Source organism: Rattus rattus, chromosome X (assembly GCF_011064425.1).
Source record: "Rattus rattus isolate New Zealand chromosome X, Rrattus_CSIRO_v1, whole genome shotgun sequence".
In the NCBI taxonomy this organism is placed as follows: Eukaryota; Metazoa; Chordata; class Mammalia; order Rodentia; family Muridae; genus Rattus; species Rattus rattus.
In genome coordinates, this window is record NC_046172.1 from 53,007,229 (window position 1) to 53,034,704 (window position 27,476).

The 27,476-nt window shown below is 34.2% G+C and overlaps 1 protein-coding gene and 1 non-coding gene across 3 annotated transcripts in view; both read left to right on the forward strand.

Annotated features, from left to right (window-relative positions):
- Positions 1-27,476, forward strand: part of Klhl4 (kelch like family member 4) — an 81,840-nt gene that overhangs the window by 4,825 nt on the left and 49,539 nt on the right. The window lies entirely within an intron of this gene.
- On the forward strand, positions 26,395-26,527 carry LOC116889487. Its single transcript, XR_004386438.1, has one exon. It is a non-coding gene; the product is annotated as a U11 spliceosomal RNA (small nuclear RNA).

The following is a 27,476-nucleotide window of genomic DNA, read 5'->3' on the forward strand; positions in this document are numbered from 1 at the left end:
TACTTTCCATTTGTTACAAATCTATTTTAACTTATAAATTACACAAACATCTCACATGCATTAAAAAGCAAATGTCAATTTAAAAACTTGAGGATTATTTGGGCACAAATGAATAAACTAGTAATGTCCTTAAAAGTGAATAATTAAAAATTGATTACCATTCCTCATTTTACAGTGCATATTTTCACTGTTTATTTCACATGTCTGGCTCAGCACATAAAAACATAGGACGAATAATTGATCAGTCTCATTTTCTCCAACAAAAGGATTTCTAACTTCCATAATAAAAATGTTGTACACTTGCATATGTATCTTTATACAAACAGAATACAAAAATGTTCATTGTTTCTTGTGTAATATGCATGGAACATGCTTTAAAAACACACAAAATGCATAGATATTTTGATTTAAAAATCCAAATGCTAAAATCTATTTTGCACAGCCACAAATGCCTCACTATTTGGTTCCCATCCTTTCATTACACAAACTTACTCTGAGGAGTTCTAAGGATTAATAATAAATAGTATATGGATAATTTAGGGTTAAAAACCTCATGGATTTAGACAATGTTTCAGTTAGGAATGAAAATTCTTAAAGGGATCACGACCCTAAAAATTTAGAGTTATTTTGCTGCAAATGAAAAAAAAAAGTATTACCAATACTCTCAAGTTATCAGATAGTCCATAGTGAAGTACAGTTGTTTATAGCAAAGGGAAAGTTTAGCCACTGGTATTGAACTGGCATACCCGAAAGACACCGTATTTCAACATTCACTATATTCTAGTCATACACACACATACACACACACACACACACACACACACACACACAAACACACACACAGGCATATGAACACACACAGGCATATGAACACACACAGGCATATGAACACACACACAGGTATATGAACACACACACACACACACATACACACACACACACACAGAGAAAAAGAGAGGGGGGCAGAGCTTTACATTTTTCTCTGGTTCTCATGCTTTCAAACGAAAGATTTCATTGTACAGTTCTTCTTCACATGGACAGCTAATATTTCTGCATGAAATATTTGACCAGGTGTGTGTTGTTACCTATCTTTTTGCAATGCAAAAGATAGTATGGTTTATTAAGGAGCAAGGTATGTATTATTAACTTAACACTGCATTATTCAATAGAAACTGATTTCAAATGGAAGAATTAGGAATAAACTACAATATTTTATTTGCAGAAGAATTGAGATTAAATTTTGACTGTAACTTCAAGCAAATTATATAATAGCATATGAATTCTTAAAGTGTTTCAGTGAATACAGATCATTTTAACACATAATTTAAATGTAATGTAGTAATTCAAAACATTTTAGAAATGTAATCCTTTGCTCAAATTTTAAATTCTTTGTACCCATAGTCTCTTTTTGTACCAAAAACTACTGTGGACCTAATGGTAAATAGTTATTTGAAATTAACATTATTAGATCACACAATTATTAAAAGTGAGTATTTGCTGTTGCTTAATTTGTATTATTCCACAACAATTAAGATGACAATGTTCATGCCAACCAACCAGAGCTTCCAGGGACTAAGCCACTACCCAAAGATTATACATGGACTGACCCTGGGCTCCAACCTCATAGGTAGCAATGAATATCCTAGTAAGAGCACCAGTGGAAGGGGAAGCCCTTGGTCCTGCCAAAACTGAATCCCCAGTGAACGTGATTGTTGGGGAGAGGAACACCCATAGAGAAGGGGAGGGGGAGGGTTAGGGGGATGTTGTCCAGGAAACAGGGAAAGGGAATAACAATTGAAATAAAAATAAGAAATATCCAAGTTAATAAAGATGGAGGGGAAAAAAGATGACAATGTTCTCAATTCAATTCACCTTCTTTAATAAATATGTCCTATTTATGCCAATAAGATAATATTCTAAACACAATCAGGGTAAAATTAACTGAAGTTCTAATAACAACATGGATTAGTCTTTTCCAGATGAAATTACTCCTGATTACATTTAATGTGTACTGATTGCAGGGGTATATAACTTATAATATCGCAGTTTCCCATCAGAGAAAATCACATTTTAATCACTGAGTATATCATGGACAGTAGTGATTTAGTGAATAATATCAATATTTTCAAGTATAAATATTGCCTATCATTTTAAAATTCATTTGCATTGCTGTCTACTACTTTGATTTTTTGGAAGAAAATATTGATACATATAAAACAATAATCAATTTATAAAATCTTTTGATTCTGATGATAAATGGATATTATAACCATTGATTATAATTTATTTATGGTTATTTTATTCACTTTAGATAATTTCGCTAAAGAGCATGTCAAATATTTAGGCATAGTGGAAGGGAGAAAATTTTCAAATTCTATTTTTAAAAACTACATAAAAAAGTAAACTGGAAGTGAGAAAAATCTAAATCAATTTATTTTTAGTCATTTATCATTAACACTGAAAAAGGAATTGTTGACATTTTAAACAAAAAGCATTATATAAGTGTATGTTTTGAAAACAGTATAAACTAAGTGTTTTCAAAATCAATAAATAGGTACAATACTTTATATAGCATTGTAATTTACATTAGAAGAGAGAAATGCCAATGGCCATGTTTGTGCAACATCCAGAAATGAATCTTTGACAGTCTAGTAACACTCATTTTATTAGCCTGCTCTTGTTGCTTATAGTTACTTACCCATTGTTTATTTTCAAATGTTATTATAAGAAATGTGCCTCTGACCCTTTTCTGTACCTATTTCTATTGGCTCCTAGTAAGTCTAATTTAGCCTTCTATATAACATCCTAAAAGGAATAATCATTAAAAAGTAATTTAAAATACCATCTCCAAAATAAACCAACTTTTCATTTATCATTTTTAAAATTTGAAAAATTCTAATACCTATAAGAATATAGATTAATTGTCCAGAATATCAAAGAGTAACATTCCAGGATTTGAAAACACTGAGAAACTTGGTTTATTTTTTCCCCTATTGCTGTATGCTATGATTTTAAATTATATTCTTCTTAATGAATAAGATTACTTTGTTCTTGTTAATAAAATGTTAAAAGAAACTTTTTAAAAAAAGTCTTCTAGCTCACTTAAGGAAACTATCCATATACTTGTAATCCATCTGTGGCTGATGTTGAAGCAATAGTATAAAAAATGAGAAATACCATAAGACAATAGATGGGTCTATTTCCTATTATAAAGTCTAGCTATATTGTAAAATTGCAAATCTCTAGGGTAATAATTAGCTATCTTACCTCCAAAGCACTTCCTGTTTCAAGTTTATTAGACCATTAGTATATAACCAGCGAAGTTTTAACGAGAATAAGCAAATAATGCTCAAAGTAGCAGGCCTGCCTGGTATGTTAGAAGTCACCTCCTTGAAAGTAAGATATGCCTTAGATGTTAAAGCGTTAGTAGTTAAAGCATTTTTATTTTTATATCTTAGTTGTATTACCAAAAATAAACATAGTCCAAAACTTAGGAGTGCTGAAATTTGAATAAATATAAAGTTAGTTTAATAGAAGTAACATTTATTTTATCTGGCAAAACATGTAAGACTTCAAATTTGACTCTGGGGTAAAAGTAGCACAAAAAGCACCAAGAATGCAAAGCTAAAATTAAAAGCTCAACATGCATATAAAGAATAATGCACCCTTAATAAATCTCTAAGGCTATAAAGACTGCCACAAAGCAGCCTGAGAAACAGAAGATGCTACAACCAGCCTCTCCCTGGAGAGATTCTCAGACTTATAGTAACAATTTCTCATCATGTTTCCACAGGAAAGTGTTTGATAGTCTACAGCATTATTTACGCCTTGTGTTATTTCAATATTTAATGGAATTTATTAAGTTTTTACTATGGAATAGCAAATATTTTAAAGATCATGCCCTTAACAAGTTTACAGTGCAGTCACAGAAATGGTAAGAAGACAAGGGGGGGAAAAATACTTCTCATAAAAGTTCTTAAAAAATTACAACAGTGGTGGGGACTTGTGTTAATGCTAGTATTTAGTTAGGACAACAAGATGGAAATTAGTCCTAAAATTCAAAATACAAAACAGAGGAAATATTTTCAAGAATAGAAACAAATTCTACAAAGTGAATTTTTTTTTATTTTTTTATTTGGTTTCCATTTCCAGGATCAAAAAATTACCAATAATGTACTATTATCAGTAGGATTCCACTCAACTCTCTGATGAGCAGATTGGGCAATTTCTAATATAATTCTGTATATCTGCAAATTTATTCTGCCACTCATGTTCTGTCACAGCACTAAAAAAATTTCCTTTTTCCCCAGGTCCCACAACAAATTTTCATAGATGTTATATATCTGAGGATAAGCAATAGTAGTGCACCAGATTTTGATCATTTTACTTCCATTGAGTTTTCCATAATAATCACACTTTAAATGATTGTGATGTTTCTGAGTTCGAAAGGCTTCTAAAAAGCTATACAGATATACAAAGGGAAACCCAAGTAGAACACTGCCACAGCTAATGCATAGAAAAATAGAACTGTAAGTAAAATTTCCTAATTGCAGTATGATCACCATATCTCTTTCTCAGTTTTGTGTCTGATTCCTTCATTTTGAAAGGATTATGAGTCTACAGTTAACATTATAGTTATAATTAGAAAGTACCAAGTTTAAGCTGCACAGAGAATTTTGTCGAGTTAAGTATTTGAAGTAACTGTGCCATTTTAAACTGTAACACTATCGCTTTCAAAGATTCTTTGGTACTTCACAAACTTTTTTTTTAAAATAGATATATAGTTAAATAACAACACCTTTATTACTTGTCTAAAATATATAATAAAGGGAGTCAATTTGCTAACTAGGTATTTGTCTCTATAGTTTTGTCTATGACAAAGAGGTTTCAAGACTCATGAGGATTTAAAACAGAAAAGAAAGGAGCTAAATTGTTCTTGGCTACTGCCTGTTAGTAATATGAATTAGGGAAAATAAATGAGGTACTATTTCGTGTTTTCTGATATTTTGTTTGTTTGGGTGGTAGCCAGCAGGATTTGATTTGAGACAGGCTTTTTTTCATACAATGTTTACTGATCATGTTTCCCCTCCCCTTGCTCCTCCCAGTTCCTCTCTGTCTCCCCTCCCATCTAGTCCACCTTTCTGTCTCCATTAGATATGACATATCTGAGGAATAATAATAAGTGCGACAAAATAAAGCAAGTGAAATTACAAAACTAAGCAAGAACAATTGTGAAAGAATTGGAAAATGAAGTGCATACAGATGTAACACACACACTTATGCACACATACAGGAATTCCTTTTAAAAAGAAAGCCATAATATATACATAAAACATAATATATAGTATATAATATATCACGTTTTACACACACACACACACACATATATATATATATATATATATATATATATATATATATATATACACACACACACATACACACACATATGCACATATGCACAAAGGACCAGCAATGTAAAATAAAATTTTAAAATTCCTCAACAATATGAGACAAGGAACCTCCAAAAATTGGGTTGACTTCATTTTTCTTGGCCATCTACTGATAGGCATGTTGCCTATCCTTAAAAGTGGTTTGCTTTACCATTGAGACTCCTTTGTTTTATTTTACTGCATTTTATTATTATTCCTTAGACACATGTTGGTTATCTTATGGGAGACAAAAAAGGCATGGATCTGGATGGGAGAAGAGATGTCGAGGAACTAGGAGGAGTAAGGGGGGGGCCATAATCGGAATATATTTTATAAAAACTATTTGCAAGTTGCTATCAGTTGTAAATAGCTTCTGGATTAGGAGTGGGTCCACATGTCCACTTCTTTCAGCCCTGTGACCCTGTTGATGTAGACGCATGCAGGTACTGGGCATGAGTCATAGACTCTGAGTTCATGGTCATATCAGCTCTATTTGTTTCTAGAGGTCTAGATTCTTGACATCCTGTATCCCCTCTAAGCTCTTTTTTCTCTTCATTTTCTTTCATAGGTTCTTGGGTCAGACGGTGATTGAAACTTGATGGAGAACTCCTTTTAGAACTAGTATTCCAAAATCTCCTCTCTATGCATGTTTTTATTTTGCTGTAGATATCTCTGTTTGTCTCCTCTACTACTGGAGGAAACTTCTCTGATGATGGCTGAACCGGGAACAAATTTATAAATATAGAACAATGCCATACAGAGTCATTTTATTGTTATATTCCTTTAGGAGACCAGTAGCATTTGGATTTTTCCTGGGTTCTTGGCATTTCTAGTCTCATATTGATGCTTACCCAAAAAGTACTGGGTAGGGGTTCTATCTAGCCCATGGTTGAGCCTTAACTCAAATCATATATTAGTTGTTAATCCTACATGCCCAAGTGTATATTTCAGATAAAGGGTATAGCTGACTGGAGAGATGGCTCAGCTATTAGTGTATAGACTCACATCTTGAATTTATTTTAATGTTGTTTTTAAAGAAAACTTTTATTCTGTGACAATTTGAAAGCTGTAGTGGATTGTAAAATGTCCTCATTTCCCACTACCATATATTATATGACATGATGAGTTTCACCATCACCCAATCTATATTCTATTTTCTTCCTCTAGTTTAGCCTCAAGGTTTTACTCCAAGAAAACAAGGTAAGGAGATAGTATAGACCCCATATTTCATCAATATTGTTTTCAAATTTCTTTTATTTCTGGACAATGCTACAAAACACTTTAATTTTTCCTTATAGTCAAGAAAATAAGCCATTTACATACACAATAAAGGAAACCACATGAGATGTTTAATATAATTTTCATTTTAAGGAATAGTTATGGTTTTTAATATGTTAATCAAAGTGCTCTTTTACATAATATATTTTTAGTCATTTTCTGCCCTTTCTCAAATTCTTTCTGATTCCCTCCTACTCTTCCTATATCTCCATTTCATTCTTTCTTTTCTTAATTACAAGTAACTATAAAAACAAACACTCAGTGATACAAAAATATGAATCAAACAGAATACTCATAAGCCAAAAATTGAGTCTATTTTTTGCTTGTTAGCCAACTTATTCCTGGTATGTGGCCTACCTTAGATGTGATTGGTACAAGTGACACCTCCTTGTTAAACAAACAAACAAACAAACAAACAAACACATTTTCCCCTTTCCAGCAGGTATCAATTGCAAGTAGCTTTTTGATCAGTGCTGGGAATTTGTGGCTATGTCTTTTCATTGCTAAGCTTTTGTGTGACTTGAATATGTGTAGGCCTTCCACTTGATTCCACAATCTCTAGTTCACATGCACACTAGTCCTGTTGTTTTTGGAAGACACTATTTCCTTATTCCATTTAGGACTGACTGTTCCAACTAACTGTTTCATTCACAATATCCAGTTGTGGATCTATCTATTAACTACCATCTATTACAAAAAGAAGCTTCTCTGAAGTGATTTGTGAAGCACCCACTCTGCAGTATGATGGACCATAAGGGTTTTTACTATTAAATATAATAATGTTGTAGGATTTCACCTAAATCATGATCCTATCTAGTCTATGGATTCTTATTCTCATTAACGATCTTTTATTTTGTTTTTTTTTTTTTTTTTTTTTTTTTTTTTTTTTTTTTTTTTTTTTTTTTTTTTTTTTTTTTTTTTTTTTTTTTTTTTTTTTTTTTTTTTTTTTTTTTTTTTTTTTTTTTTTTTTTTTTTTTTTTTTTTTTTTTTTTTTTTTTTTTTTTTTTTTTTTTTTTTTTTTTTTTTTTTTTTTTTTTTTTTTTTTTTTTTTTTTTTTTTTTTTTTTCCATAAAATGAATGTCTTTTAAATCTAATCTATCGGTGGTTGTTATTCCCATTTGCATTTTGGGTCGTGTGCAACAATGATTCTGTGGTTGTTTAGGTAATTTGCCAGGGGATTGTGGATGAGTTATTGATGATTACCTCTATCTGGTAATTGTATTGAAATTGTCCTCTAACACCATAAACTCAAATCGATAGGAGTAAGCTTCTAGTTGGGCACAGCTAAATATTTCCATGTTGGATGACACTGTCTTCAGTAACAAGGACATAACACTCCACGCTATAGAGGGTAATCAGTAGTATTGACAATAGTCTATAATGTTTGAGTAGTGTATGGAACCTCTAGTAAACAACTCAACATCATATAACCCATTGCTGGCATGGAGTGTTCTACTTGGTAGCATGAGATGACTAATAAATGAAGCATTGTATCTCCTATTATATGGTGCCTCCATTTAAGTGCGTTCATATAATAATATATTTTAGGAAATCTTTCTAAAGTAGTTGCTTTTAAATGACTTTCAAAGGGCCACAAATTGCCTTTCCCTGTATTTTCTCTTATCCTACTCTCCTAGCCTACTCTTCATTTAATTGCCTCATTCTACTTTTCCCATAACCTCTTTGTAGTGGGTGTATTCTATTTCCCCTTTCTTGACAGTGCTCCTCCTGCTGCTGGACTATTAATAATTCATAACTTCTGTAGTTATTATAGTTGAACTATATACTAAAGCTTTTAAAAAACCCTAAGACATTTTCTCTTGGGTATATATTACCTCCATCAAGGATGGTTGTATTTTAGTCCATCCATTTACCTAGAATTTTACTCTTCATCTTTTCTTAACATATGAATAATAATCCAGCGTATAAATAATAATCCAGTATGTATAAGTATACCCTATTCTCACTATCTGTTTACTAGTTGATGGACACCTAGGTAGTTTACAGTTTTCTATTTAACTGGGCTATAAACAAACATGAATGATCACATTTTACAATATGATGTGAATCCTTTGGTATAGGCAAGATTATAATGACATTAGGGTGATAGTTATATTAATTTGAAAGAATATACCTCAAAATAGAAATGTAACTTTACTTTGCAATTTTCATAGGTAATAATAAATGTTAAAGCAATCAAGAATATTAATTATATTCTGTTACTTGTGTTCTGTAGAAGTGATAAAAAGGAATTCTCATATGTGGTAATGGTAAAGAATACTAAAATCATTTGTCTTTGAATTATTTACGTACTTTATATCAGCTTTTCAAAAATTCTCAGCATTATTTATTTCCTACTACATTCCACAAGAAAAATAAAAAAGAAGCGTAATGCTTATAAATTGAAATACGTTTCACTCTTTTCTTGGGGAGTTTGTTTATGTCTTCCTGTGCTACTCTGTTTATGGCCTTTGGAACTTACATGTGATGAGCCTGGCCTGGGAACCCCTGAGAATCTGCCACCTCTGCATTTGTACTGAGATTAAAGGCATGTGCCATATGCCCAACTCGTTTCTTTTTGAATAATTGAATAATATAAATATACATATATATAAATTATATGCAATTTTAACAAAGAAAGTCTTGTTTTAATGCCTCTAATATATACAGAAAATAAATTTATATCTTCTGCTAAAACATCGCCATTTACTAATTTCTTCATAATTTTTGTGTTCTATAAACCTTAAGTACAAATTCACATTTTATGGATTCCAGCATAATATAAAATGACTATTATCTTTTACATCATACCCTATTTCTATGATTCTATTATTGTATATACAAATTCGTTCATATAAAAATTGTTCTTTGTGGCATTATGTTAATCAGATGCTGATACTTGACAGAACCTTCATGTCTGCCATTATAGATGAAATAAACTTTCTTACTAAGAAATTTATTATTCAGTCCTCTCTTGGCCTATTTCCATCAATCAATTGACATTTCATTGCTATTTATTACTTTTCTTCCTGTGATGTAGTTAGAAGGCATGGGACAAAAAACTGCAAGTTAAATTTTGTAGATATGTGGAGAGAAAAAATTGGTATATATTCAATGTTTAATTTTCTACTTTTGCCAGACAATATTAAAATAATTCTTAAAATCTGACTGTGAGTATACTCTAACATATGATCATGTAATTTTTATTTACTGCTTTACGTTGAGTGCCTAACAGATGTTAGGCATAGAGAACTGCACAAGTTCGTATTATACCATGGTCAGGTCTGAGAAGTAGAGACTCTAGATTGAACATGGTTTGATTTTCCTCTAAATACATACGATCAATGTACCATTTTTGCATTTTTAATTATATCATCATCACATATATCCAAAGCACCGAGTATATCTCAATTATGGCGTCACTTTGCCAGTATCTCTAGTCATTGTAGCAGTGAAATATTCTTCTGCACCAAAAATTTACTTGCTTATCCTTAAATAGACACACATCCATTGATACCCTTTCCACCCCCATGGCATTTGTTCTTCCAGTGCTATAAACTTTTATATAAATTACTATTGTACTCATGCAAAATCATATAAAGGTCTACTGTAATAATAAACGGATATCAAATAACAGCTGGCATCATATAAATTTTGGATAGGGAGGGGGATCATATTGTAATTCTCTTGAGATTCTGAGATAATTGTCGTTATTCATTTCATAGCAGAACTTTTTACTTACCCAAGTCGGTCTTTATAACTACCTGCTTGATCATGGAGGCGAGTTTGGCTCACAGAGGACACAGAATAGAAATTATGTAAATAAAATCAGAATGAGAGGATGAACATCACTTCTATTAATTTTCAGTGAATAAAGGAGAATGTTTTCATTGAATAAAGGTTAACCTTTTAAAGTATAGATACACTGTAATATAGATACTTCTAGTGAATTAACAGACTTTTCTTATAACTGAAAATTGTCTGACTTAAAACCAGTAAGCTGAGATTCCATATGTGCAGCTTACCTAATAACAAGGGATGAACATAAATTTCCATAGTGATCTGTAACTGAAAAACTAGGAATGTTAAGGTCAGTTTCTTAAATCAACATCTCTAAATTTCAAGGAAACATCACCAAAATCAGTACTGTGTTGATTTATAAATATGTTACCTTGCTGCTGTGCAAATGCAAGCCACGTTTCCTCCCATCTTTAGATTTTTCACTTTGCTGCTGTCTCAAAGTGAAGAGATTAACTGGTAATTGTTATGGATAACAAAGTGTGACATTGTAGTTCATTGTTTCTTTTCTCTGACATCATCTTTGTTTTCCTGGGCTATGTCAGTTTGTAGTCAATTTCTTTTACAAGATTAACAGAATGAAAAAAAAACACTTTGATCAGATTTCTAATATGCTAAATGAAAATAAGTGGTTGACATATGAAATGGAATTTATTTTTAATTAAGAAAACTCACATCCCAAAATATTTAGTACATGTAACATAAAAGCTATTGGCCTCCAAATAAAATTTGTTTCTTGCACAATCTGTACAGGAAAGCATGATTGAGTGCTGTTGCAAAGTATCTAATTCCAAGTGCCATTTCTAATATTTAATGATTTTATGAACTCCAGTGAACTGTTTAATCTCTGTGAACCTCAATTTCTCTCATCTATGAAATGAAGAGTAGCTCCAAATATTCCATATGACTGTGTGGGATATTTGCCAAGAAAATAATTGAGAAATTTTTGAAACATTTCCTTACCCATAAATGTTCAGTAAATGTAAGCATTATTAAGCTACATTTCTGAATAACTTTAGCATGTCTCATTTATATTTTGTGAAAATAAAAATAATTAAGCAAACATAGATAGCATTGCTTTGAGGTGAGAAAAATGCCTTCCTAAATAGTCATTTCTGATTCACTCAGTTGTTTTATAGAGTGATAATCCATTGCTATTTTTATAATCCCTTCATTTCTTATTTAGAAATATTTCCATATTACAGTCTATTATAAATTAATTTCTGAAATAATTATGTTTAAAAGTTAACATGTTCTAGTAATCCGTACAGTGAATATAAGAGATTCAACAGTTGATTGTGTTACTTACACTAACTTTTACCTTGTTGGAGATGATAAGTGGGATCCAGTGTCTACTTCTGTCACCCTGGCTTTCTAACCTCTAGCTACCATGTATAAATCTTATCTCTGCTGGCAGGTTGCTGTCCATATCACCATGCCTGCTAATTAGCTCTAATTACCTGCAACAATTGTCAGCTGTTATTATATGTAAATGCAGACAACTGGTAGGAGAAATGACTCCTGTCATGCTTTTCTTTGTTGAACCAGACACTGGAAGGCATGTCCAGGGCATTTTGATTGTAGGCCTAGAACTCCTGATTCTTGATACATTTACTGGTGCCCCTACCCATAGCTCCTCTACCCTTAGCAGCTCATCACAGGCAAGAAAAATGCTTTGACTAACTGTGCCAGTGGCTACTACACTATTGGAAAGAGAATATTGACTTTGTCTTGAACCAAATTCTCAAGCTGGGTAGCATATGCACAGGTCTTCAGGGATTCTTTGTTTTCCACAAAACTGACCATAGGATCAGACCCCTGCTAATGGAGTGGTTCTGTATTTATTACAGAGAACTGAGCTTCTCTATTTACCTAGCCCCTAGGGTTCTACCGCCATTGTTGAGCCCTACAATTTCCATACTCACCAACCCACCCCACCCTATAAGTCTGATTATATCTTCATGCCTAGAAACAAATGAGGACATCCTATATGACACCTGTTTAGGAACATCAATAGTAGGTCTCAACCTACACTTGCCCTTTCACTAATCTTAGCATATTTTCCCAGGCCGGGTGTGTTTCTCATCTACTTTCCTCAGATTTGATGGGGCCCTGAAAATTTATCTGACAGAATTTCAGATGAACCTGACACCCTACCCTCGAATATACTTCCTTCTGGCTACATATGCCCCTACCATCTAAGCTGAGAAAGCCTATCATAAGCAGGTTTTTGTAGCTGGGATCATCAGTGGTGGTTATAAGCTGGCCAACCAGGTGGAGGAATGTGACTCTCCCCATAGTAAGTATATGATTTATTCCCTATTGTGCCATGGTGATATAGTTCTCAAAGATATCGATGTTGCCACTGCCACCATGAAGACCTAGCACAGAATTCAGTTTTGTAGACTGGTATCCCTCTGGCCTCGAAGTTAGTATTAATCCCCCAATGTGGTACATTGTAGAGACCTGGACAGTGTACATAGATTTGTGTGCATGCTGAGCAATACCACAGTAATGACTGAGCCGGGCTTACCTAGAACCACCAAGTTTGACCTGATGTTATGCTAAATGTGCCACACTGGCATATATGCAAGGCAGAGGGAAAAAGAGGTTCTCTGAGGCATAGAACATGGATGCTAAAAAGAAGGTTATGCAGAGGTTAACGCGTTCTCTTGAAAGGAGAATACAAAGAAGGTCAGACGAAAGAACTACCATCAACATGAGCTGACAAGCTTTAATGCTTCATTGGGTTATTGTCATTTCTGTGTTGGTAATAATAACCATAAAATAACCTCTTTGAGTTTTTTTTTGCATCATATTCAAAGTGAAAGCTTTAAAAAAAAATATTAGAGCTATTACTCACTTATCATTATTTTGCTTACATTATATTAAATCAAATTATCAATTGATTATCATTAATTATCAATATCATTAATAATAAATGATATTTTAGGCTTTTCTAGGTGTTCTAAATGAAAATTCTGAAATTGAATTTAGTGAATGTATTAGAATATAGGTAAATATACCTTTTCTATAGAAACACAGGCAATAAATATTAAAATAAAATATTGGTGATGTTGGCTAGGAAACCAGGAAATGGAATAACAATCGAAATCTAAATAAGAAATACCCAAGTTAATAAAGATAGGAAAAAAACAAAAACAAAAAAATAAAAAAAATAAAATGAAAAAAATTAATTACCTGCTCTATTACCTTATATACCAATGGGTTTCAATAAAACCATATGAATGGATATTGAATTTTGAATTTTCACAGTCCAATATAAAATTCTAAAGTAGAATCTTAGTTCTTAGTCATGAAAATTTATAGCTGGTTTTATTTAACCCACAAGCTGTAATTTGTCCACCACTATTCTATAAGCATGCTGGGAGACATACAATTCATATTGCATAGAAGAAAAAAAAAACAAGAAAGTGCTTTCAGGCTGTAAGATTTATTTGAGTTCCTTAGAGCTTTGGACTTTCTCACTATTCTCAGTAGATGATTCTAGCTTACTCTTTTAGAAGTGTTTTGATTTCACACTGTGTTTAGATTCATTATTTTATATCAGGATGCTCTCAACACTGTTAAGGAAACTGAAATAAAGCTTACTGCATGTTGTTTGACACTGATACAAAACAACACAAAAGCATATAGAAAGTATTTCCACACATAATCTTTAGCTTCAATGATATTTAAAGAATGTATAATGAATGTATGGTATCTTAAAAACATGCTATTTGCTTACATACTAGGGAAGAATGAAAATTATATGCCAACAACTATAATGATATAGGAAGATCTAAATAACAGTGTATCCCATAAGTCACAAATAACATGTGTTTAACTAAATTAGAAAAACATAGTTGTAGGAACTAAACTTTTAATTCCAGTTTGTTATCTACTGATGCAAGTGTGTGAACACATGTGCATGTGTATGTGTAAATACATACTTCTGATTTGAAATATATACTTTAGGTGCCTACAATTTCATGAATGACTAGATCTTCTATGTATATAAAAATGTGTTTATACTGAAATAAAATTACAATACTTTGGAACATTGCCAATCAGCATTTGTTTTTTGAGTTCTATCACAGTATTGTTTCATTCTGCCTTTAAGACTTCTCATAGCATTAACTTAGGTATTCAGAGTATAGCCTAAGGAGTACTAGAACAAACATTTAACAGGTCAAATACTTCGCTCTCATACACCCAGCTGATTTTCTGAATTTATTTTTGGAGATTACTTCCTCTCTCTCAAGGCCATCATTGTCTTTTGTTTAGCTGTAAATAGCCATGGCCTTTCTGTTACTACTTTCAGTTGGAAAACATTCATGTTTAGATGACCAATGCACTTTTCCATATGTTATTGGTTCATTGTTTTACTGTGGCAAGAAAACTTTGTTTGGTCTAATCTCTTTAAGATATTTGAATGTACAATACAGTATTAACTATAGAATGTTACTGTGTAGCATATCTCTTGAATTTATTCACCATTCATAACTGAAACATTACACCATCCTATAGCAATTCCACTTTGCCATAAACCATAGCTTCTTAGCAATTTCTATTCCACTCCACCTTTCTATGAGTTTGACTCTTGAGGACATACCATATAAGTCAAGAATGTGATATTTTTTCCTGCAATGCTACATAATTCCATCTATTAAAAATTCTTCAAATTTATTCATATTTCACATCACAGGATTCCTTTTATCCCTAGTACTGAATAATAAATTAATTGTAACAGTATACCATGATTTATCCTTTAAATCATCTATGATAATTTAGATGTTTCCTTATTTGTGAATAATGTGGCAATTATTAGGTGGTTAAAAATTGGGGTCAAAATCACAGGGTCCAGAACCTTCCAGGAGACCAACCTCTGGGCATGCCAATGTAGAGTTATTTAGATATTTAATTGTCTAGCCTTCCCACGTAGTCCAACTATTGATGACCATATGCCAGAGTGTGGGGCCATCAGTGCAGCACATAAAACCTACCAGCAACTGCATCCTCAAAATAAACTGACTCAAGATCTCTGAGAAGTCATCAACTGTCAAAAGCTTCTCATCTAGGGGGAGGACAGCTGAGCACCTCCCTCAGTCCATACTGGCATATTGGATGATGTGATCACATACCAGCTACAGCTACTATGAGTTCATGTGTGTATCAGCTATGTCATGTCCTTCCAGCCAAATTAAAACCTAGCATGCAGATTTAACACCAAGCCTGAAGGAGGGTTACACTCTTCAGTGGACTTGTGTCTTAGGCCAAACAAAAATAAGAAAGTGAGCTTAGCATTGACATTACTCATTCTCTTTGTTCCTGGCATTATAAATTAAATGTATGAGCTCTGCCACCCAGCATTCTCCTCCTCCTGACACAGTGACATTTACCCCCAGGATAGACCGTAACAGAAAGTATAATCTGAAATAAACTGTTTCTTTGGTTGATTTTTTGTTGAGTATTTTGGCATCACAACAAAAAGGTAAAAAAAACAAAACAAAACAAACCAAGCTTCTAAACTCTTTTCATTTTTTCAATCCCTAATACACACACACACACACACACACACACACACACACACACACACACACACACAATAATAATATATATATATATATATATATATATATATATATATATATATAAAACAAATTCATATTTCAAAAAGGTTCAGTAATTGTTCATAGTAGTTTGGATTAGCTGGATGTTTTAAACATTTTTGCATCTTCATTGAAGAAATATTTATTCAAGTCACCCAAACACTGTAGTATTTCAGCCAGATGAAATATTCTGCCTTAATTTCATTGTTTTCACAAGTTTAAATCTCTTTATTCATTAATCCATTTCTTTGTATTCTGCCTTAACTAAAGAGAGTTGAGTTTAGTTGAAATTTGCAAGCTGGACTACAGACTATATAGGTAAATTCAATTATTGCTCAATGTAGATATTTAGCAAAGGTCATGCAAGATTTATTTTTTAAATATTTGATTTAAATTTATGCGTGGATATAGTTTTGGATTAATTTTTTTTTTGGTTCTTTTTTCGGAGCTGGGGATCGAACCCAGGGCCTTGCGCTTCCTAGGCAAGCGCTCTAACCACTGAGCTAAATCCCCAACCCCAAATTTTCTTACTCTAATCTGCACTCCATTTCTTATCCTATCAACTCCCTCTCCACTTCATATTTACTCCTTTGCTTAGTACCCAAAAGATCTAATGATTTCATTCATTGATTCCTATATGGACATGAATTTGTAACCAGCCATTATAGACCCTCATGGCTCAATCTCTATAGAAAGCTGATTTTTTTTCTCCACAAACAGTCAGCAATTGCAAAATGATCTCAGATAAGGGTGGGACCTTGATTCCCTTCCTCCATTTATACTGTGATTTTGACAACAAAATGAAACTTCTCTGATGAGTGTTGAAAGTACCCCAAATCTGTGAGCATAAAGTTAACATCATCAGAGACAGTTTATTTTATGTCCATTATATAGAATAATAGTTCTAGACTCTCCACCAAGGACTATGACTCAGACAGCAATGGAGACTTGGACTAGTTAATATCACCAGACCTATTCCAGCTCATGAAGCTGGATTTAAATCCAACCAGAAAGTGGTTGGTTGAATAATCATATTGTTTTTGTGATAGTGTTGCACCAGTGGGCGTATTTCACTAGGTCAGCTCTTAGCATAGATTGCACAATTTACAGTTTGTTAAGACTACAGATTACTCTTCTCCCCTTGGGAGCATGCACATAACCTTCTAGTTCTGTGAAAGCTTTTGAGTAGAAATGGTGCTTACAGATCAGTATTAACTTGATTTCCTCATGCCCTATGATTCAGACATGTGGTGTGTTCTGCAATATGGCCTTATCATCAAATTATGGACAGAATTCAGGAGCAATGGAATAGTCTGTTGTATCTGGGGTTATGTCTATAGAAAATCATTGATCAACAACTTGAAAAGATTTAAACTATATCCATTAAAGGTTTTTGTTTTGTTTATAACTTGTGGTGTCTTAGAGAGGGATTGCCCAACATAATAGCATAGCTCCTTTTATTTTTTGATATGAAAGTTTTATTAACTTTTTGAGATTTCATAAATATGAACAGCATATTTTTCTCATATCACAACCTATTTTAGGTTTTACAATGTATACCAAATTTTGACCACTTTTTCTTATTATTTCCAGTAAAGTGAGCAATAATTTATAGCTCACAGTCTTATTACTATACAGAGATTATTTTTACTTTTTTTCTTTTTTTTGAAAAATTTTGCTGGATATTTTTAGATATTTAAATTTTATGCTATCCCTTCCAGGTTTCCCTCTGGAAATGCTATCCCATGCCTCTGTGAGGGTTCTCCCACACCCTCCACCCACACACCTGCCTCCTCCCCCCTGGCATTCCCCACATTGAGGCATCGAACTTCCACAGGATCAAGACCTCTTCTCCCATTGATGCAGAACAAGGCAGTCCTCTGCTACTAGATATATGGCTGGTCATGGGTCCCTCCATGTGTGAGCTATGGTTGACGGTTTAATCCCTGAGAGCCCTGGGGGGGGGTCTGGTAGGTTGATATTGTTGTTCTTCCTATAGGGTTGCAATTCTCTTCAGCTTCTTCAGTCTGTTTTCTAGCTCAGTACAATGGTTGGCTGTGAGCATCCCTCTGTATTTTTCTGAGCTCTGCAGAGCCTCTAAGCGGACAGTTATATCAGGGTCCTGACACCAAGCACTTCTTGGCATGTACAATAGTGTCTGGGTTTAGTGTTATATGTGGGAGGGATTGCAAGGTGGGGTAGTCTCTGGATGCCTTTCCTTCAGTCTCTGTTCCACATTATGTATTTAGAGCAATTCTGGGTTAAACATTTGGAGATAAATACATGGCCATGTCCTCAAACTAGGGCCCTTGCCTAACCTCTGTATATGGTCTCTACAGGTCCTCCCTACCCTTTATCAGGCATTTAAGATAATCTCACTCCTCTTTGGGTCCTGGGAGCTTCTTTCTTTCCAGTCTTCTGTGAATAGCTGGTAGCTACCTCCAGTTTCCCATTCACTATTACTAAACAACTTTGTTCAAATTCTTGACTCTCTATATATCATCCCCATCTCCTCCCATACCTGAACCTGACCGCTTTCCCCCCTTCTTCTTTCTTCCTTCCAGTCCCTCTGACGCCTCATCTGAATATTTTGTTCCTCTTTTTTTTTTTTTTTTTCTTTTTTTCGGAGTTGGGGACCGAACTCAGGCCTTCTGCTTGCTGGGCAAGCGCTCCACTGACAAATCCCCAACCCTTTGTTCCTCTTCTAAGGAAAATGAAGCATCTATAATTTGGTCTTCCTTCTTTCTGAGCTTCATGTGGTATCTGTATTATATCTTGGGTATTCCGAGATTTGGGGGCTAATATCCACTTATCAGTGAGTGCATACCATGTATGTTCTTTTGTGAATGGGTTATATCACCCAAGATGGTATTTTTTAGTTCCATCCATTTGCCTAAGAATTGTATGTAGTCATTGTTTTTAATAGCTGATTAGTACTTCATTGTGTAGAAATGTACCATATTTCTGGTATCAATTCACTCTGTTGAAGTACATCTAGTTCCTTACCAGCTCCGGCTATTATAAATAAGGCTGCTATGAACATAGTGTAACATATGTCCTTGTTATATGTTGGACAATCATTTGGGTATATGCCCAAGAGTAATATAGCTGGGTTCTCAGATAGTACTATGTCCAATGTTCTGAGGAACCTCCAGACTGATTTCCATAGTGGTTGTACCAGTTTGCAATCCCACCAAAAATGAATGGAGGAGTGTTCCTCTTTCTCCACATCCTTGCCAGCATCTCCTGTTACCTGAGTTTTTGATCTTAGCAATTCTGACTGGTGTGAGGTGGAATCTCAGGGTTGTTTTGATTTGCATTTCCCTGATGAGTAAGGATGTTGAACATTTCTATAGGTGCTTCTCAGCCATATGATATTCCTCAGCTGTGAATTCTTTGTTTAGTTCTGTACCCCATTTTAATAGGGTTATTTGGCTTTCTAGAGTCTAACTTCATGAGTTCTTTGTATATTTTGGATATTAGCCCTCTATCAGTTGTAGGATTGGTAAAGATCTTTTCCCAATCTGTTGGTTGCTGCTTTGTCCTAATGACAGTGTCCTTTGCCTTACAGAAGCTTTGCAGCTTTATGAGATCCCATTTGTCCATTCTTGATCTTAGAGCATAAGCCATTGGTGTTCTGTTCAGGAAGTGTTCCCCAGTGCCCATGTGTTCGAGGCTCTTCCCCACTTTTCTTCTATTAGTTTGAGGGTACCTGGTTTGATGTGGAGGTCCTTGATCCACTTGGAGTTAGGCTTTTGACAGAGCGATAAGAATCAATTTGATAGCCTTGGTTTCTTTGGCTTAGGTTCTTGAGCTTATATTCATGTGTTTGCTTCTTGTCATCTGGTTATCTTTGTTTTTAGTTGGTCTTGCTGCCTCTTATTAGAGCCTGTCCCCCCTGTGATCCTGTCAGCCTGTGTTTTTAGTGAGTTAGCACTTAGATACTTGTTCTCTCTGGGCAGGGTTTGGGTATGAAAAGTTGTGGCTCAGCCTTAGCTCCAGGGCACAGATGGAGAATGGAAGGATCATGTTCCTGACTGCTCTGAGCTTCCTCTGCCCTGTGGTCTCCTGGTAGGTCTCTCTTTGTCAAGTGATTGGAGCAAAAGTGGTGGTTTCACCTGTGAACTTAGGTGTGTCAGCACTCCTGAGAGACCAGCTCTCTCTGGGTGGGATTTGGGCAGGTAGCTTCTTTTAATCTCCATAATTAGTCATATTTTAGGAACCTTCTATAATAGTTCCTCTAATTTAATACACATTGGAAAATATCCACTAGAATTGATAAAGCTGTTTTTTCATTTAATCTGGATAATTGTTAAGAATTACATTTTACTTTCACGAAAGTATAAATGTCACACTCATTAGCTTTAGATTTCATGGTTTATAATTATGTGCCAATTATATCTCTTCAGGATACATGGATATCTGCAATAGTTAAATTGTTTTAGAGTAAAATAATATTCTGAGATCATTTTAATTTTGGATATTTTATGATGACATTTATATTTAAAGATATATTATTTAAAAACTTTCCCTTTTATATATTGATATTTGATTTACCATATATTTTATTCACAAGTATATTTACTATTAAAGCAGGACATTTACTATTTCTATCATTCCTTTATACAACTTTTAATTATGAAAGTACATTAAATTTAAACTACTTTGTTAATTATTTCTTGTCACAAACTTAGGGTTTCAATAGCTGTGAAGAAACATGAAAATGTCAACTATTGGAAGGGAAACATTTAATTAAGTTCAGAGGTTAAGTCTATTATCATCATGGCAGAAAGCATGGATGCACAGAGTTAGACATGGTGCTAGGTAGTTAGCCAAAAGTTCTAGATTTGGACTGGCAGGCAGCAGGAAGTGATATAGTGGGCCCGACTTGAACTTCTGAAACCTCAAACCCCCAGTATAACTCACTTCCCTCCAGCAAGGCTACACCTATTGCAAGAAGGCTACAGTCTTAATTTTTTTAAACGCTGTTACTCTCTTTGAGCAGATGGGAACCATTTCCATTCAAACCACTAATGTCAAAAAGAACATTTCATATCAACTTTTACTTTTAATTTTTCATCCAGCTAACTTGCATTTTCTGGAAAGTTTAAGCATGCATGTAATGGATTCTGGTTATAATAACTCTTACCCTTCCTCACCCTCTTTTCTTGCTCTCACCCCTAGTATCTTCCTGTCCTCAGAACAAGCCCCTTTCCTTTATTCATCCATTGGGTTGGTTCTATCCATTGAAGCCTGATGAGAACAACTAAATACTAGGGCTAGATAAGCTTACTATTTGGTACACAACTGAGAATATTGATTATTCTTTCCCCATAAGTTCATTAATTGCCAAATTTGCAGAGAAGGAGAGTGCTTCCCGAGCCCCCCATTGATGCAGGATTGCTGGTGAACAGACCCAGTCTCAAAGCAGGCTCAGTTCAGACAAAGAACCTTCTGTGTGATCACATTTGTAATGGTGATGTCATGCTCTGATGGCATCTTACATCTCTTCTACCTACCTTCCAGCTCTTACATTCTTCCTATTCTCTTCTGAAATGCTCTGTGAGCATCAAATGAGGTGGTATAAATGTCCTCTTTAGGGCTGAGCACTAAGCCTTCAGTATTGCACTTGCTGTTAATTCTGTACTGTTTTAATAGTCAATAATTAAATGGCTTCATCTAACTGCACACATCATTTGGTCCCTTGTCAGATTGATATGCAGTGTCCAAAATATTGAATGAACACCAGGATTGTATGATACATTGCATTTACAATTTTTTGGTATTTTTTCAGTATTATCACTTTAATATTTAATTAATTTTACACTCCAGATTTTATTCCTCTCCAGGTCCACCTCCTCCCCTGACAATTCCATGGATGTCCCCACCCCATCCACTGCATCAGACGTCTGGTTTCCTGGGGCTTCTATTCTCTTGAGGGTTAGGTGTATCTTCTCTGACTGAACCCAGACCTGGGAGTCCTCTGCTGTATATATGTTAGAGGCCTCATCTCAGCTGGTGTGTTTCCTGGTTGGTGATCCAATGTGTGAGAGGTCCAGGTTAATTGAGACTGCTGGTCTACCTACAGGGTCACCTTCTCCTCAGCTTCCTTCAGCTTTTCCCTAATCCAACCAGAGGGGTCAGCAGCTTCTGTCCATTGGTTGGGTGTATACATCTGCATCCCAGCTCTTTCAGCTTTGCTTGTTGGTCTTTTGGAGGGGTGGTCATGAGGTCCCTTTTATTTTGGTGCCCATAGCCTCAGTCATGGTTTCCTGATTCTTGAATCCACTTTGAGCCTTCTTTTTCCTCAGGCTTTTTTTCATTTCCATCCCTGCATTTCTTTCAGGCAGGAATAATTATGGGTGAGAGCTTTGACTGTGGGATAGCAACCCCAATCCCTCACTTGATGCCCTGTCTTCCTACTGAAGGTGGGTTCAATAAGTTCTCTCTCCCCACTTTAGGGCATTTCATCTAAGGACTGCCCCCACTTTGAATCCTGAGAGTCTTTCACTTCCCAGGTCTCTGGTACATTTTAGAGGGTCCTGCCAACCTCCTTCCTCCCGAGGTCCCCTGTTTCCATTTTTTCTGCTGGTGCTCAGGGCTTCAATTCTTTTCCCACACCCAATACCAGAATGTTCCCCTCTCCTCCCACCCCATTTCCTTTCCCTCCCCTGTCCCTCTGTCCTCTCCCCCATTTGTGGTTGCTTTCTTCTCCCTCCCAAGGAGGACAGAGGTATCCTCACTTGGGCCCTTCAGCTTGCTGACCTTTTGAGATTCTGGATTGCAATCAGATTCTGCATTTTTCATAATGATTCACTGGTTTAGTGGATGTCTTGGGTCCTGATTCCAGATGTCCATATGCAAACCTGAGGATGTCCGTAAAGATATTTCAGTTTCAGTAAAATAGATATTCTTCATCTGAGAACTGGATGTGTCACTACATCATTTTCAACCCTTTCTCCCCCAAACTTAAACTGAGTCTTTACCGGTTGACTTTTTGTTTTATACAACCTAAACGATATTCATCATCGAACACTGAACTTTACCATCATAAATCCATCTCAAGAACCATCTAGTTCATTGAAATTTTCAACACTTACCTATGAAGGAATCCAAAAGATTATCATCATTCATCTTCCCAATTTCAACTTGGTCTATTATTTCATCCATGATTTTTAATTGATTATACTGTTTTAAAATAAAACGGAAGCATCAGATTAATAAGGATAAAACAAAAATCTAGTCATAAATATATGGAACCAAGAAGAAGAAGAATGAGAATCCATTCCACAATACCCAGGAGTCCTTATTAGAAATGAAAACCAATGATATGAACTCAAGAATCATGTAATCCTCATGCACGTGCTTTTAGGAGTCTATGTTTCATTTCCATTGATTATAGATTGTCTTCTTTGGTATCATCTATTGTCTTTCACATCTCAAAAGATTTGAAATATAATTATCAGAGAATCAACTGTTGCTTTCTTAAAGAAAGTACTTTTTGAAATGATCCAAATTATTTAAGAATGAATGTCGAAACCACTTGAAAAAGTCATACCAAAACACACTTGGTTTTTAAAGTGACTTTAATTATAAAATAAACCATTTAGAACTTGGTTTGTAAGGATCTACAAATTAGCTTGATTAATGGACTTTCTCCAGTGGAGAAGATCAATTTTTGTCAATCTGAACTGATTTGTATTTTGAATTTGTTTTCAATATTTAGATCATCAGCAATTAATGGTAAATGAAAATTATTTGATGAATTTATAATTACTATTATTTTCATGATTTCATTGACACACCATGGAAACCCTTTGAAAACCACACTGAACCATTTAAACTTAAAATGAATCTTCTCGGATAAACTGAAATTAAACCTGAAGAATTTGATAGGAAAACCATCCCTGAATCCCAGGCTTTGTCATGACGTTTCTCCTGTATTCATAAGTCCCCAAAATATTTATATCAAGATATTTGACCTCTATTTAATCATGTCTGATCCTGAGCGGAATTGGTTCTTTCATATCCAAACATTGAAAATCTTTATTATTTCAAGAATATGAGATATAACTAAAATCCATTATATCTTATTTCATTAAAGTACACATAATACAAAATGATTTATCCAAAAATAGAACGCATCTTTTTCCTATGAGAAATCAGACTTATATTTGCAACCATCCTATTTCGTAATTATTCTTTTGAAACCCCTAGTATTATTGATTTTATCAGATCATGAAGAATCGTCAAGATCCTGTCCCATATTTAACTTCTAATGGTTTTAAACATATCCACTGAGAAATTTAAAGAAGTCTCAAAAATACCCAATAAGATCAAAACAGGATTGAATTAATGGATTCAAGAAGAATACAAATGTTATTTCTACTAGTTCTATGAAATAGGTATTCATTCTCAGCTTATGACTAACTCTATCCTAGATCCCAAACACCTCATTTATTGAAATATTGTCTCTATCTTGACTTCTCAGTCTTTAAATGTTCAAAGATGAAATCATCAACATCATCATGTATAGAAACCAGAAAACAGAATCCTAATTTTAATATTAGAGATATCAAGAAAATATATAAAATCTATTGATAATAAAAATATTTGGTTCTTATAATTGAAATATATATCATAAAGAATAACATAATACTATGAACTTTCATTATAAATCAAAGAACTGTTTTTTCAGCATTTATCATAACAGTCTGAAGGAAGATTGTTGGTCATAATCCTATTTGTGTTTATCTTCAAATTTGAATGAATGAACTCACAGAATTTTCAGCATTATATTCAAACTTTCGGTTATTCAATGATTTAAGTAATTGTAGCCCCAATGAATAAAATACCCTGACTCGGTCTTGGCCTTTAAATGAATTGAGTCTTTGTGGTTCTCAAACTTGTGTTTTTATCAAGTAGGAAAGATGAATTCATGATGCCTAAATGTCTGAGAGTATTTTACAGGAGACTGTCTTTGCAGCCTTACGGATTTTGTTTAATTTTTATTGCTAATTCTTTTCACAGATGGTATCCAAATCACTTTACCATATTTCTCTCATACTCCACTCTTTCCAGATGATGTTCCTCCTTCTTCTCTTCAGAAAGAAATGAAAGATAAAAGTTCTCCTATTCAGCCAAAAATCCAATAGTAAGAGATAACCAATTCTACTGTGGAAAAGTCCCTACAAACACACTGTTTAATAAATATTTAAGGAGGAGCCAAGAATCAAAATACCTTAGTTTTCCATTCCCTTCACCGTCTGTGAACCACACATATGAGCCCTACTTATTTGATTCAGTAGACCATTTTCTGCTGATGCCACCTATCCTCTCTGATGTCCACACTCTTCCCTCCTCTTCCATGGGTTTCTATAATCTCCAAGGAGTAGAACCCACTAGAGATCTCTGAATTAGACAATCTCCCTTCATAATGTCTGGCTGTGAATCAATGAACACACTCCCATCTGCTGTAGGAGGAAGCCTCACTGAAGATGTGTATACAAGGCACCAATCAATGAGTATAGCAGAATATTGTTAGGAATCATTTCTTGATTTTTTTCTGGGGTGGGGAGGTCCTGTTTGATTCTTCTCTGGTTCTCTGAACTATCCAGTCTCTGGTTCCTGGCCATCAAGCAAGTGTGGCATGGCATGTGGTCCCTCTAGTTGCATACAGGTCTCAAGTTAAACCAAATATTGTTGAGAGAAATCATTTTTAGCATAGCTGAGGTCCCCTAATTGATTATCCAATAAAAAGTATTAGGTCCTGAAATCATACAATACAACTAACAATGAATGGACTGAGTAGGTTGTATTGATATATTTAGGGTATCAAATGTATATATGACCAATATATCAAATGTATATATATATGTATATAAGAATTAATGAAGAAGAGCCCATGATTTCAAGAGCAGTTTAATAGTGGGTTTTATTAAAGGTTTTAGCAAAGAAAGGAAGGGGGAGAAATATTTTAAATAAAATTTTAATAGAACTGCCAGTAATTTTTCGTGTTTAAGAAAATTTGATTGCAAGAAACACTACATATTATAGGGAATAAAATGTGATATTTTAATAAATATAATGATTATGTAAAAATAAATTGGGACTGCTTAATATACAATTTCAGTACAATTGATGGGCAATATATTTCATATTATAAAGTATAAATGCATAAGTACTTGATTTTATTCATAAACTATAGTTTAACCATTGACTATCTCAGAACGGAAAATAGCAAAATAAAAATAAAAAAAAAATTAAATTCTAAAAAAAAGGGCTTCTGTCGTGAGTGGCAAACACAGGGCAACTCGATTGCTCTGCGCGCGGAATCGACATCAAGAGATTTCGGAAGCATAATTTTTGGTATTTGGGCAGCTGGTGATCATTGGTCCCGGCGCCTGCGCACTTGTGAAAATAAGGGTTTTTTTCTAATAGTTAAAAAAAAATAAATTCTTAGATAATAAAACATATACACTTAAGGTGGCTCCAACAGGATGTACTATTTACTTTATCTAGAATACTTCTTGTTTGAAGAGTGGGTGAAAATCTTTGGCTATTTCATGTTGTATAATGACATCTGAAGATTTGGAAACATACTGCAAGAAACACAAAACATGTTCCCTTTGTTCTTCTGAGAGTAGATTAAAACACTCAGTATAGTCTATTTTTCATGTTCAAACCTTTGCCTGCAAGTTCCATGATTTCATTTTTTATAGTTGAATAAGATCCCATAGTGTACATATGTACACTTTTATTATTCATTCCTCAGCTGAAGAACCTGTAGGCTATTAATATTTCCTAGGTATTGTGAGTAGAGCTGCCATGAAGAGTGCTGAGCAAGTATCTGGTAGGTATGCTATCAATTTCTTGGGAATGTTCCGTGGAGTTGTATAGCTGGGGAATGTGGTACATTTAGTGCATTTAAGTGCCAGGATTTTGTTCTGTTCTGTTTTGTTTTGTTTGGGTTGGACCTTTGTTCTTGTCCCCCCTTACTTCCATCCCTTCTTTTCTTCCTTTTTTCACAATTTTTTTACTAATTTCCAGAAGAGCTACAACATTGACTTTCTCATTAACAGTGAATGAGCGTTTCTTTTGGTTTCTTGACATTTCATCAGCATTCTTTTCAGTTGTTTGGTAAACTGTGCCATTCTGATGAGGTGAGAAGAAATCTCCAAAGTTCTTTCATTTGAGCTTCCCTAAGAGCTGAGGATGATGAGTACATTAGAAATTTCACAGCCCCCGTTATGTCTTTTAATGAGAACTCGGTGTTTACATTTCTATGGATCACTATATTTATTGTCTTACGTGTACTGAATCAAACATGCATTGCAAGGTTAAAACCAACTTGACC